At 36.0% G+C, this 12160-nt stretch overlaps 1 protein-coding gene across 5 annotated transcripts in view; it reads right to left on the bottom strand.

The window, feature by feature from the left end:
* IPCEF1 (interaction protein for cytohesin exchange factors 1) overlaps window positions 1-12160 on the bottom strand; it is a 171897-nt gene that overhangs the window by 142944 nt on the left and 16793 nt on the right. The window contains exon 1 of one of the 5 annotated variants that reach the window (XM_070256498.1): window positions 9701-9741. The exons of 3 other annotated variants lie outside the window; for them this stretch is intronic. The gene's annotated coding sequence lies outside the window, so the exon portion shown is untranslated. Of the gene's footprint in view, window positions 1-9700; window positions 9742-12160 lie in introns of those variants that run through there. One more of the 5 variants, XM_023632941.2, reaches the window with a different exon arrangement.

Genomic DNA, 12160 nt, shown 5'->3' with positions numbered 1-12160 from the left:
TTCCAAGATTAGTCCAGAGTAGTTTTCATGTGACTGTTTTTCGAGTTAAATATTTACACACATACATAAGGTACAAGACTTAACATTATCTACATCTGTTTCTCATCGTAACATGACTGGAAAATATGCCTACTAAACATTTTTTGAATATATTTGTCCAAGAATATTGTTTCTACTCTCATGTTGAGACATTTCTATGTAAAGAAAACAGAAGATAAGGTGGCCCCTCTCAGGCCCTGTTTCCTTCTCTGGCTTCAGTTTCCTCTCTTGCTATCAACCATGACTTCCCAAACCTAACCCAAGCAAGGGTCATGTCTTATTTTTACTAGTGTGTGAGAAGCACACACTAAAATTGAGATACGAAGGGGAAAATACTCTGTTTAAATAAAAAGCCTCCAGAAGCAACAATTGGCTCCATGTGCAGTACTCCAAGGTTAGCAAGGCTGCATCTGAATAAAGTCTCTGCTGATGGAAACATGCCTGAATTCTTCATGTTCCACACGCACAACTTCAAGCACGGGCTTTCCAAATACAAAAATAAAAGGAAATTCTTGGCTTTCAAGAGGTAATCCTTCCTAGGTCTTCAAAATTTCAAATCACAACACAAGTACCATTCTAGTTCTTCCCTGTCTGTTTGACAAAATCAATCATATTCTAAATTCATACATTTTCCAGTAATATAAAGCATAGTTAAATCACGAGAGTATTCGTTTCAGAACACTGATTTAGAATAAATTGAGCTGGTCTGACTTTCATTCTGTTGTTTTAGATTTTAATCCACAAATCTGTTTTCTCATTTTTATTCACATGTTGTTATCATAAGCAGTAACAAAGGAAAATGAAAAAGAATGAAAACAGAAACTCCTCACTGAATTATAAATCCTAGAAGGTGACCATAGTTCATACATACCAAAGAAGCAAAAGTAAAAGGAATGATTATTTTCAACTATTCTGAGACTTAGTTTCCCAATTTGTGTCTAATTCAAGACCTTGATTGTTTTCTTTTCTCTTCTCTGTTTATCTTTTGGCCACTTCACAGCTCATTACGCTCTGGAGAGAAAGTGATTGGATGAAATGAAAAGAGATGAGACTGAAATGAGTCAAATTGGCCTCAACAGCCTGAGGAAAAGCTTTATTTTCAAGAAGCCTAGAAAACCTGGCTCTAATAAAGCTTTTGATGCATCTGAGAATTTAAAGAATCCTTAATGTTTTTAATTCTTGTCACACTGATTAAAAAGGAAAACCGTAGATTTTTAGATGTACTATTTTGAGACACTCTATTTTATGAAATAATGTAAGTTGCTTAAACCTAGCTGTCACACTGTATACTCAGAGAATCATTTCCTAGCATACTATGTATTTTCTCAAACAAATGAAAAAATACATATACATGAATGAGTATCAGTTTTGGTTCGCTGTTCCGATACTTCCAATGTCTATGCTAGTTTTAGGAGAAGGTAAGTAACATGTGGATAAATAAAATCTACAGTTGATGCCAAAATTTTTTAGGCATGAACTTTTATTACATGGTTGATGGACATTTCAGGAAAGAGGATAATATGCATATTTAAATTTCTCTCTCAACTTCTGGAGAAGTAAAGCATAATGAGCATCCAAAAGAGCCAAGGAATCTTATAAAACCATTCAGAAGGTAGAGGAGGGAATAGTTCCCAACTCTTTTTATGAGGACTGCAGACCCTGATAATAAAATCTGACATAGACATTGTAAGGAGAGATTTGTAGACCCGTATCCTCATGGACATAGATGCAAAAGTTCTTAACAAAATAGTGGCAAATTAAATCCAGCAATATATAAAAAAAAAATCCTATATCATGACTGTGGGGAGTTTATTCCAGGCTTAACATTTGAAAATCAATCAATATAAATCACTATATTAACAGAAGAAAAGGAGAAAACCATATGGTCATCTCAAAAGATGCAGAAAGTGCATTTGCCAAAATTCAAGACCCATTCATGGCTAAAAACCAACAAGAAACTTCAAGGCTTACAGGTAATAGAAGGGAACTTTATCTAATAAAAGGCCATCTACAAAAGAACTTACAAATAACATCATATTTATGGTAAAATATTAAACACTTCCCTATGGTTGGGAACAAAGCTAAGGTTTCCTTATCTCTCTACTTCTATTTATCCTTGTACTAGCCAGTACTAGCAATAAGGTAAGAGGAAAAAAATTAAAAGATTTTCAGACTTGGAAAGGAAGAAGTAAAACTATCTCCTAAAGAAAATCTTAAGGATTATCTTTTTAAAAAACAAAAGATAACCTGGGAAATCCTAAGAATCCATATAGAAAATCCTAACAAATCTTCTTTAAAAAACCCTTAGGAGTAATCATGGAATTTAGCATAGTCACAAGATAAAACATTAATATAAAATTCAATTATATTTCTATGCAGTAGCAAAACTTAATTCAAAAAAATAAAATTTAAAAATTTCCCTTTACAATACCATCAAACAATACTTAGGGATAACTTTAACAAATACATGCAAGATCTCTACAATGAAAACTGCTAAATATTGCTGAGAGAAGATCTACAGATCTAAATTAATGGAGAGGTATACCATGGCCATGGATCAGAAGGTTTATTATTGTTCAGATGTCAATTTTCTGCAAATTGGTCAGTATGCTCAATTCATTTCCAATCAAAATCAATTCATGAAAAGACAAATAGATTACCGATATGGAAGAGAATTCCGAAATAAACTCATATATGAGTCAACAACTTTAAAACAGTAACAACAACAATGGACCCACATACTTGATTCAGGATTCATTATAAAGCTACAGTAATCAAGACAGTGTGGTTTGACATGAATATAGATAAATACATAATGAAGCAAAGTAGAGTCCAGAAATAAACCCATACATGTATGGTCAACTGATTTTTGACAAAGATATAAAAGCAGCTGAGTAGTGAAAGGATCATCTTTTCAATGAATAGTGATGGAATAATTAGATATCTATATGCAAAAAAAAAGCAACTGATCCATGTCTTGCCCTGTATACAAAATTAACTCAAAATGGATAATAGAGTTAAATGTAAAACCTGCAACTATGAAACTTCTAGACGGAAATATAGGAGATTTTATCAGAATTAAGAACTTCTCCTCGAAATTCACTTTTAAGAGAATGAAATATCAAGCTACTCTCTGGAAGAGAACATTTGAAAATCATATTTATATGACAAAGTGCTCATATCCAGAATATCTAAAGATCTCTCAATACTCAATAAAAAGAAAACAAACAACCCAATAAAAAATGAGCAAGGGGCCAGCCCCATGGCTGAGTGGTTAAGTCCGCACGCTTCACTTCGGAGGCCCAGGGTTTCGCTGGGTCATAACCTGGGCACGGACATGGCACCGCTCATCAGGCCATGTTGAGGTGGAGTCTCACATAGCAGAACCAGAAGGACCTACAACTAGAATATACAACCATGTACTGGGGGGGCTTTGGGGAGCAGAAGAAGAAAAAGGGCAAAAAATGTGATAATGCTTCACAAAAGAAGACAGATGTCAAATAAACATATGAAACGATGTTCAGTATCATTAGTCCTTAGAGAAGTGAAAATTTAAAGTACAATGTTATCCCTACATAATTCTTAGAATGGTGAAAATTAAAAACATTGATCATATCAAGCATTAATGAAGACATGAAGCAAATGGAACTCTCATACATACTGGTAGGAATACAAAATGGTTCAATTACTTTGGAAAACAGTTTGACAGTTGCTTAAAAAGTGAAATATACATCTACTACAACTCAGACATTCTACTCAAGAATATTAATCCAATAAAAATGAAAGGAGGTATATATGTTCAAAGATCTGTACCTAAATGTACGTAGCAGCTTTATTTGAAATAGCCAGGAAACAGCCTAAATAGCCACCAGTGAGTGAATGGATAAACAAATTATGGTATACCCATACAATCGATTATTGCTCATTGTATAAATAAAGCAAATAAAATAAATTATCAATAAATGTAACAACGTGGATGAATCTCAAAATAATTATGGTGAGTGAAATAAGTCAAAGAACAGTACATAAAAATCTTAGAAAATGAAAAATAATCTATGGTAATATAAAGGAGATCAATGGTTGCCTGAGGATGTGGAAAACAGGGAACGGTTGGAGAGAGGGGCTACATTTTCTTGATTGTGGTTATGGTTTCATGGGTGTAGATGTATGTCAAAACTAATCAAACTGTACATTTTAAAATGTAAATGTGCCCTTCTCTTTTCTTTTCTTTTGCTGAGGAAGATTCGCCCTGAGCTAATATCTGTGCCAATATTCCACTATCTTGTGTGTGGGTCACTGCCACAGCATGACCGCCAATGAGTGGTTTAGGTCCACACCCAGGAACTGAACCTGGGCTGCCAAAGGGGAGCATGCTGACCTTAACCAACATGCAACTGGGCTGGGCCCAAAATGTGCCATTTATTAAACCTCAATTATACCTCAGGAAAACTGGGATTTTTTTCTAACATCGTTGTATGAGATTAGCCTCCCTAAATTTGAGAAACAGAAGGAAGGCCAGTGTGGCTAGAACAGAGTGAGTGAGAGGGATAGTGTTAAACATGAAGTCAGAGGCAGGCTGGGGCCGGACCACATGCATCCTTGTAGGCTCAGGTCAGGTGTTTGCAATTTATTTAAGTGGAGGATTATAAACAGCACAGTAACAGGATTTCATTTCTCTGAAACGCCCCTTGAGCAGGTAAAACAGACAAGTCAAACCTCTAGCCAGAAGACGATTTCCAGTGCTCTTAATAATGCTTACTAATCCTGGGTTTATGTGAACCCCTTGTGGCAGTTTATTTCAAAAAACAAGTTCTCCAATTCCACACAGAATTTTGTGAAGAGCTGATTCGATGTCTGATATAATCTATCATGAAACACATCATACAGCAATCTTTTACTGAGTACCTACTATGTGCCAGGCACCAAATTTCCTGATTTTTCATAAAAATAAGTTTGCCAATAATATAACCTCAGTGTCAAAACTTAAGCAAATCTCAATGGCTATATTTTTTAATAGACTTTATTTTTTAGAGCAATTTCAGGTTCACAGCAAAATTGAGGAGAAAGTGCTCCCATATACTCCCCATATACTCCCCACCTCTACATATGCACAGCCTCCCCCACCATGGACATCCCACGTTAGAGTGGCACATTTTTTACAATACCTGAACCTACACTGACACATCTTTATCATCCAAAGTCCATAGTTTCCATTGGTATTGTACATTCTGTGGGTTTTCATAAACCTATAATGACATGTGTCCACCATTATAGTATCACACAGAATAGTTTCACTGCCCTAAAAATCCTATGAGCTTCACCTATTCACCCTTCCCTCCCCACAACCCCTGCCAGCCACCGATCTTTTTTTAGCACTGAACAATATTCCATTGTCTGGATATACCACTTTATTTATCCATTCACCTGCTAAAGGACATCTTGGTTGCTTCCAAGTTTGGGCAACGGAGAATAAAGTTGCTGTAAGCATCTGTGTGCAGGTTTTTTTGTGAACATAAGTTTTCAACTCCTTTGGGTAAATACCAAGGAGCATGATTACTGGATAGTATGGAAAGAGTATGTTTAGTTTTGTGAGAAACCACCAAACTATTTTCCAAAAATGGCCATACTGTTTTGCATTTCCACCAGCAAAGTTTGAGAGTTCCTGTTGCTCCACATCCTCACTGGCATTTGGTGTTGTCAGTGATTCAGATTTTGGCCATTCTAATAGATGTGTAGCGGTATCTCGTTGTTTTAATTTGTGTTTCTCTAATATAACATGTTAAGCATCTTTCACGTGCTTATGTGTCATCCGGATCTTTGATGAGGTGTGTGTTCGGACCTTTTTGCCACTTTTTAAATTGTGTTGTTCATTTTCTTTTTGTTGAGTTTTAAGAGTTCCTTGTATATTTTGAATAATAGTATTTTATCAGATATGTCTTTTGTAAATATTTTCCCCAAGACTGTGGCTTGCCTTCTCATTCTCTGTCAATAATTATATTTTAATGCAGCATATGTTGACACTGCCTATTCCTTCAGTTCACCAAATCTAGCTATGTGTATATTGAAAAATGATTAAGATAAAAATAAAAATATTGCCAGAACTGCAAAATAACAAAGTATGCTCATGTATACGTACTTTCACCCAAGCAGTAGCTTCTATTCATAAATATACTGAAAAAATTTAGGAATCCATTTAGCTCTTAGGAAATTGACTAAATGATTTCTGTTGACGCTGTTCTTTAGGGAGTCACATTCTTCCAAATGATTGCAGTCGTCCCCAAGATGCAGAGCACCGAGTAACAGAAAGACAGCAAGGATGGAACAAGAATTAAATTGTTTGATATTTTTCCCTCTGCCGTCATCACTGTTTTGGCATTTAAAAACTATGGGAACTTTTAAGTCTCCCTTTGTGGAGATGGTTAGTTGTTTTATTTTGTTGGGAGCAGCGTGAGGGCTCAGTTTTAAACAAAATATTCTTGCTATTTCCAAGTTATACAGCTGAAGTTGTTAGACTGAAAGAAGTGAAAATTTCTAGTCTTAGATAAGGCCAAAAATGTTAAAATCTTGCCTATTGAGTCATCTTCCTTACTACTCACTATCTACTTTTATAAGTTTGAAATTTTCCATAATAACAGTTATTTTTTTTTAAAGATTTTATTTTTCTCCCTTTTCTCCCCAAAGCCCTCCAGCACATAGTTGTATATTCTTGTGGGTCCCTCCAGTTGTGGCATGTGGGATGCTGCCTCAGCGTGGTTTGATGAGCAGTGCCATGTCCGCGCCCAGGACTCAAATCAACAAAACACTGGGCCACCTGCAGCGTAGCGCGCGAACCTAACCACTCGACCATGGGGCCAGCCCCAACAGTTATTTTTTGAATGAATGTTTAAATACATTGAAATTTAGAATATGAAACTGTTGGCATTTCAAATCAAGAGGAGCGATATGTCTGATGCAATTGACTAGCCATGTGAAAAACATCGAATAAAGCTACCTTTCATTAAAATAAATTTCAGGTGAATCAAAGATTTGAATACATAAAATAAAATAATAAAACTATTAGAAGTAAATATAGGAAAATGTATTTCCTTTTCAAGATAAGAAGGCTTTTCTAAGCAATACACAAAACCCAAATTCCAAAAAGATTAGTGAATGTGACTCCATAAAAAGTTTTTTTCTGCTCAGAAAAAATACCATACAAAGTCAAAAGACAAATGATCAACTGGGAAAAATAGTTCAACACATATGACAATGAGCTCATTTCCTTAATACATAAAGGCATCTTACAAATCAGTTATAAAAGACCATTAAACCAATAGAAAAATTGACAAAGAACTTACAGGCAGTTCACAGAAAAGAAACACAAGTGGTTTATAACATATGAAAAGACAGTCAGTCTCAATCTTAAAAAGATGAAAAATAAAATGTCAATGAGATATAACTTTTCATTTATCAGAAGACAATTCTTAAAATATATGCTGTTAAGATAGATATTTAAGCAGAAAAAAATCGAGGTAGAACAATCTACATAGTATGCCTTTACCTGTGTAAAAATAATTATGTATGTGTATATATATATATATATACCCATATACACACATATATGTATGTGTAAATATGCATAGAACATTCTAGAAGAACATTGTACAAAGTGGTTACAGTGGTTGCTTCGCTGGTGGGAGCCTGAAAGGCTTGAGTGAGGAGTAAAAATAACTTTCCATTGTGTGTTCTTTTATGATATTTAAATTATTAAATGTATGTCCGCATTACCTTTTCAATAAAAAATAACTAGTTGATAAAATAAACTAAATTATTTCATCCAGCAAATATTTACTGAGTATCTACTTTCTGCCAATCACTATTTTAAGTGCTGGGAATACAAGTCAGGGCCACTGATATAAATGTCTGTCCTCACAGCTCTAACATGCCCCTGGGGGACGGATAATAAAAGTTTCAAATGAATTCTGTTCAATCTAGTAATTTTGACTATAACTTCACGATGTTTTCTTTGGATGTGACTTTTTTTAACACAAGTGAATCTATTTAGTTTTACATAAAATGGTAACTATAGGAACACATTCTTTGGAACTGACACAATTCTCATCATTATTTGGATAGGCCTTGTTGAATGAGAAGTGAGAAGAAGTTCATGTTCATACCTTCAGTTATATCCATATCATTTAAGAATTTTGCTCTCCTTACAACAAAACATTTCTAATCACTCTGCCTACATTTTATGGTTTATCTATTGAGAGTTAAGAAGCCTTTCACTTCCTTACCAGTTAATTCATTATTTTAGGATTTAAATCTAAGTTACATCCTGAAGATTCAGGACAAAAACAATCCCAAATCTCAAAGGCTTTTACTGTCACCCATATACATACAGTTCCCATCAGTGTCCTGAGTTCTCATTTCCTTTGCATCTCTCTGTCTTTTTCTCCAGGTATAGAACAACTATGCTAACAAAATGTAAAATTACCACTGTTAAGACTTTGTTTCACTTACAAAGAATACATATTTTAGTTAAAAGATGGGATAAGCTAAAGAACAATATTTCTGAAGTATGGCTGATGAACACTAGGCTTACTCAATGCTCTGTCAAAAAGGGGTCCCTTGGTCAATAACTGGGAAATGCTGCTTATTAAATTTCCTCACAATTAAAAATTTTCCCCACGTTGGAGATTTATAATGCACGTGAGCATATTAGCAGCCCTAAGAAATACTTCCATGAAGAAGTTTACTTAACTTTTGAGCCTCTCTTTCTTTCTCCCTTCTCTCGGCCATGAGTTGGCTCTGCAACTTCATTTAAGACTCAGATTCTCTTCAGCTTTAGTGTTCCCACGTCTAAAATCTTAGTTGAGACCAGATGATGTTCAAGGTTCCCGTTTTACTTTATCATTCTAGATTCTTGATCTCACTTCAGGAAAATTGAGAAATTTAAACATTCTATGCCATTGAATTATCTGAAACACAGCCAAATAAATAATAATCAGCTATTATTGAATTCCAATGTAAGCTTTATGATTGTTTAACGTGATATGGAGTTATACACAACATAAAAGGCTGACTGCTGCATTGTAAATAGCAAGAAAAACTATTTTAAATCTTTTTTCAAGGCATAAGCATAAGTCTCAGAAGATGACAGAAAGAAATAATCTTAGACACCAGACCGAACAAAAAAGTGTTAGTTTAGGTTCTAATTTTTCTAGGAAATAGGAAAAAAGTTTAAAAATTAACTTCTTTAAAAAAAACTAAGAGTAATATTTTTAAGTAACTATTCACATGAACAACTTGGTCATGACTTCCCAGATCAGTCATGCAAAAAAGGAAATAAATTATTTCTCACAGGTTCCCTACCCATTCGATTGCCAAACAGTGTGAACCAGACTGTGTTAAGAAAGTTTAAACGCCTCCAAAGACTGAGGAAGCAAGTGACAAAAAGATTTCCTGACAATTCTTCTCTGCTAATTAAGAGATCTCCTGACATCAGGGGAAAGTATAACCTGAGCTCAAGTCAGGACAAGTCTCAGTCCTGAATCTTTGTTTTCCTCTCAGCAAACTCCACAGTACTTCCTAGTCCCATTCTGGAATCCACGCTGTGAAAATTTCTTATTTTTCTTGCTAACCTGAAGCTTCCCTCTGTAAGAATTATAGCACAACATACCTCTGTTGCAAGGAGCGTGCTCTTGTCCCCTGGCAAGAAGAAAGTGAAGAAACTAAGTATGTGCGAGCTTAGAAAAATTGAAATTCAGTATTACCAACCAGACTACTTCCTCATAAGGATAATCCTCTCTGATAGAACGCAGCAAAACCAGTAACAACAAGTGCCGAATCCAGTTTTTTTTTTTAAGGACAGGACAAAAGAGATTCAATCCAAATCATTCTTCCAAAACAAACTGTGATGGGAAACAGCCTCCTTTTTAACAGAATACCAACAGGACTTTTAAAATGATAGTCTCTATTTCAACTAGCACTCTGCCAAGAAAGTGTTTTGGATGCAACTCTAAAACCAATCCAAGCATTTTCTCTTACAGTGCCCTCACCAGTATGTTCAGCTACGGAGCCAGGTCTTCCTAAGGTCTGATTATCTCTTCACTCTTATCACTACACCTTACTTCCAAGGCTTTCAGGGGCAAAAATAGCCTTGCTTAGTCCCAAAGTTTGACACAGCATCTCCTACAGTCTACTAGCTAAAGGTGAACCTTAAAGGATTCCTTTGTTTCTATATTTAAAAGATGCGGTTCCCAACAAGAAAACCCTGCTGCAATTTCATTAATTCATATGTAGAACAAATACCACGAAATTATCAGGAACCATGACTTTTCATACTTCATACCCTGTGAGCCATTTGACCTATTGGTAACTTTTTATGAGGCAAATTCATGTTCTGGTAAAAGCCCATGAATGACAAACACTTATCTGAGAGTCTAAGCTTAATACATTAAGAAAGTAAAATTGGTCATTGAATGTGAGTGCATGTTTAAAAACTTTTTGATTAAAAAATCTTGGAAAATTTTGAAGAGATTCCCTCCTTCAGCAAATGGAACTGGAGACTCAAGCATTTTGTGGAGGTTCTGCTTCAATTCCCACGTCTTCTATGCCAATTAAGACTGCCCTCCTCTACCCCTGTAACTACGAGACCCTTAGGATGGGTTCAACGGACCCCACCTTATCAACAGAGAAATTCAGAGTGGTTTTTCAGGAACTGAGACCCATTGTCCAGTTCAGGCAGATTGAGATCACCAACCCTTCAACTTGGCCTGGGAAAATGCCCAAGGATTGACCCTTTTGACGTCAAGGGCTGAAAACTCCATCTTCAGATCATACTAATACCATCATTTTGTGAACACACATCCCATGAAGAGCCGTGAAGCTTGACCATGCTTGAGCAGGTCATCAATTACCTCACTTCTCCTCACCTCCAATCATCAATGTCCACACTTCAGACCACCCTGCACTTCATCTCATAAATTTTGCCCCAAGCCCTGGATCCGGAGGACAGATCTGAGAGCATATGCCTCCTGTCTCCCTGCAGATCAATCTTGCAATAAAGCTGTTTTCTTTTCCAAAAAGCTAATGCCATAATGATTGGCTTTTTTATGCACCTTGAGTAGGGCAACCTCAATTTTGTGTGGTAACACCCCCATCTTGTAAAGACTTCTAAGTCACTGGAGAAACCACCAGGCAGAAAGTCAGCGCAAATACCCTCAGAGCCTAAGAGAAGCTGTCAAATTGTGAGGGAGGCTCAAGAGAGAGAGGGAAACTGGATATGGGTTCTGTTATAAAATAGGTGCGTTACAGGGTCAGGAAAAGCTATCAGTAAAGATATTCATAATCAAGATGTCTCCAAAATGCCTTATCACATCTTGATGCTCAGCTGATCTTGAAGCAGGCCTCATGGGGACCCTGGAGGGGATTGTGATTAGAGAGACTTGAAAGAAATCTGATATAATGGAAAAGCTAGCATTAACTCCTGCCTGTGGAAATACAGGCCTGTCTCTTATCCACAGTCCCCAAAGGTAGATCAACTTCATTTCCTGATGGTCTTCAGAGTGTTACCGAAACTAAAGTCATGAGTTGGATCTTTAAACAAGTCAATTCATTTAGATTTTTCCTCAGTCACAGACTGCTCCCTCAACCCTGACATCCTGTACATGCAAAGCCTTGACAGACAAGAGTATTAGAAGAGAAGAAGGAAGAAATAAAGTAAATCCACTATCTTCATTCACAAAGGACAATGTCTCATTATCTAGAAAGAGATTTTAAATGAAAAAAAACCTGAAAGAATCTTCAGAAATAAATGATGCAGTCCTTGTTGTCGGGCAGTTAACATTTAGAGGGTCTAGATTAGGCATGTATCAGCTCCAAACTGGGGGACAGGTGGGCCAGAGGGTTGGGCAATCTGAATTAGGAAGGATCTGATTGGCTAATTCACACACTGGCATTAGTAACTCATAACAACTTAATGACCTTTCCCTTCCAAGAACGTGTTCATTTTGACCTAGATTTAACAGTGGAAAGAGTGTAGGAGTCAGGAAATGTAGGCTGTGAACTGCATTACCTCTAACAAGCTGCATACATTCGGGAAATCACAAAATCTCTTTGGACCTCAGTTCCCTATCCA

This window comes from Equus caballus, chromosome 31 (genome assembly GCF_041296265.1).
Source record: "Equus caballus isolate H_3958 breed thoroughbred chromosome 31, TB-T2T, whole genome shotgun sequence".
NCBI lineage: Eukaryota > Metazoa > Chordata > Mammalia > Perissodactyla > Equidae > Equus > Equus caballus.
The sequence above is the reverse complement of the archived record's forward strand: the minus strand, read 5'-3'. Positions and strand labels throughout refer to the sequence as shown.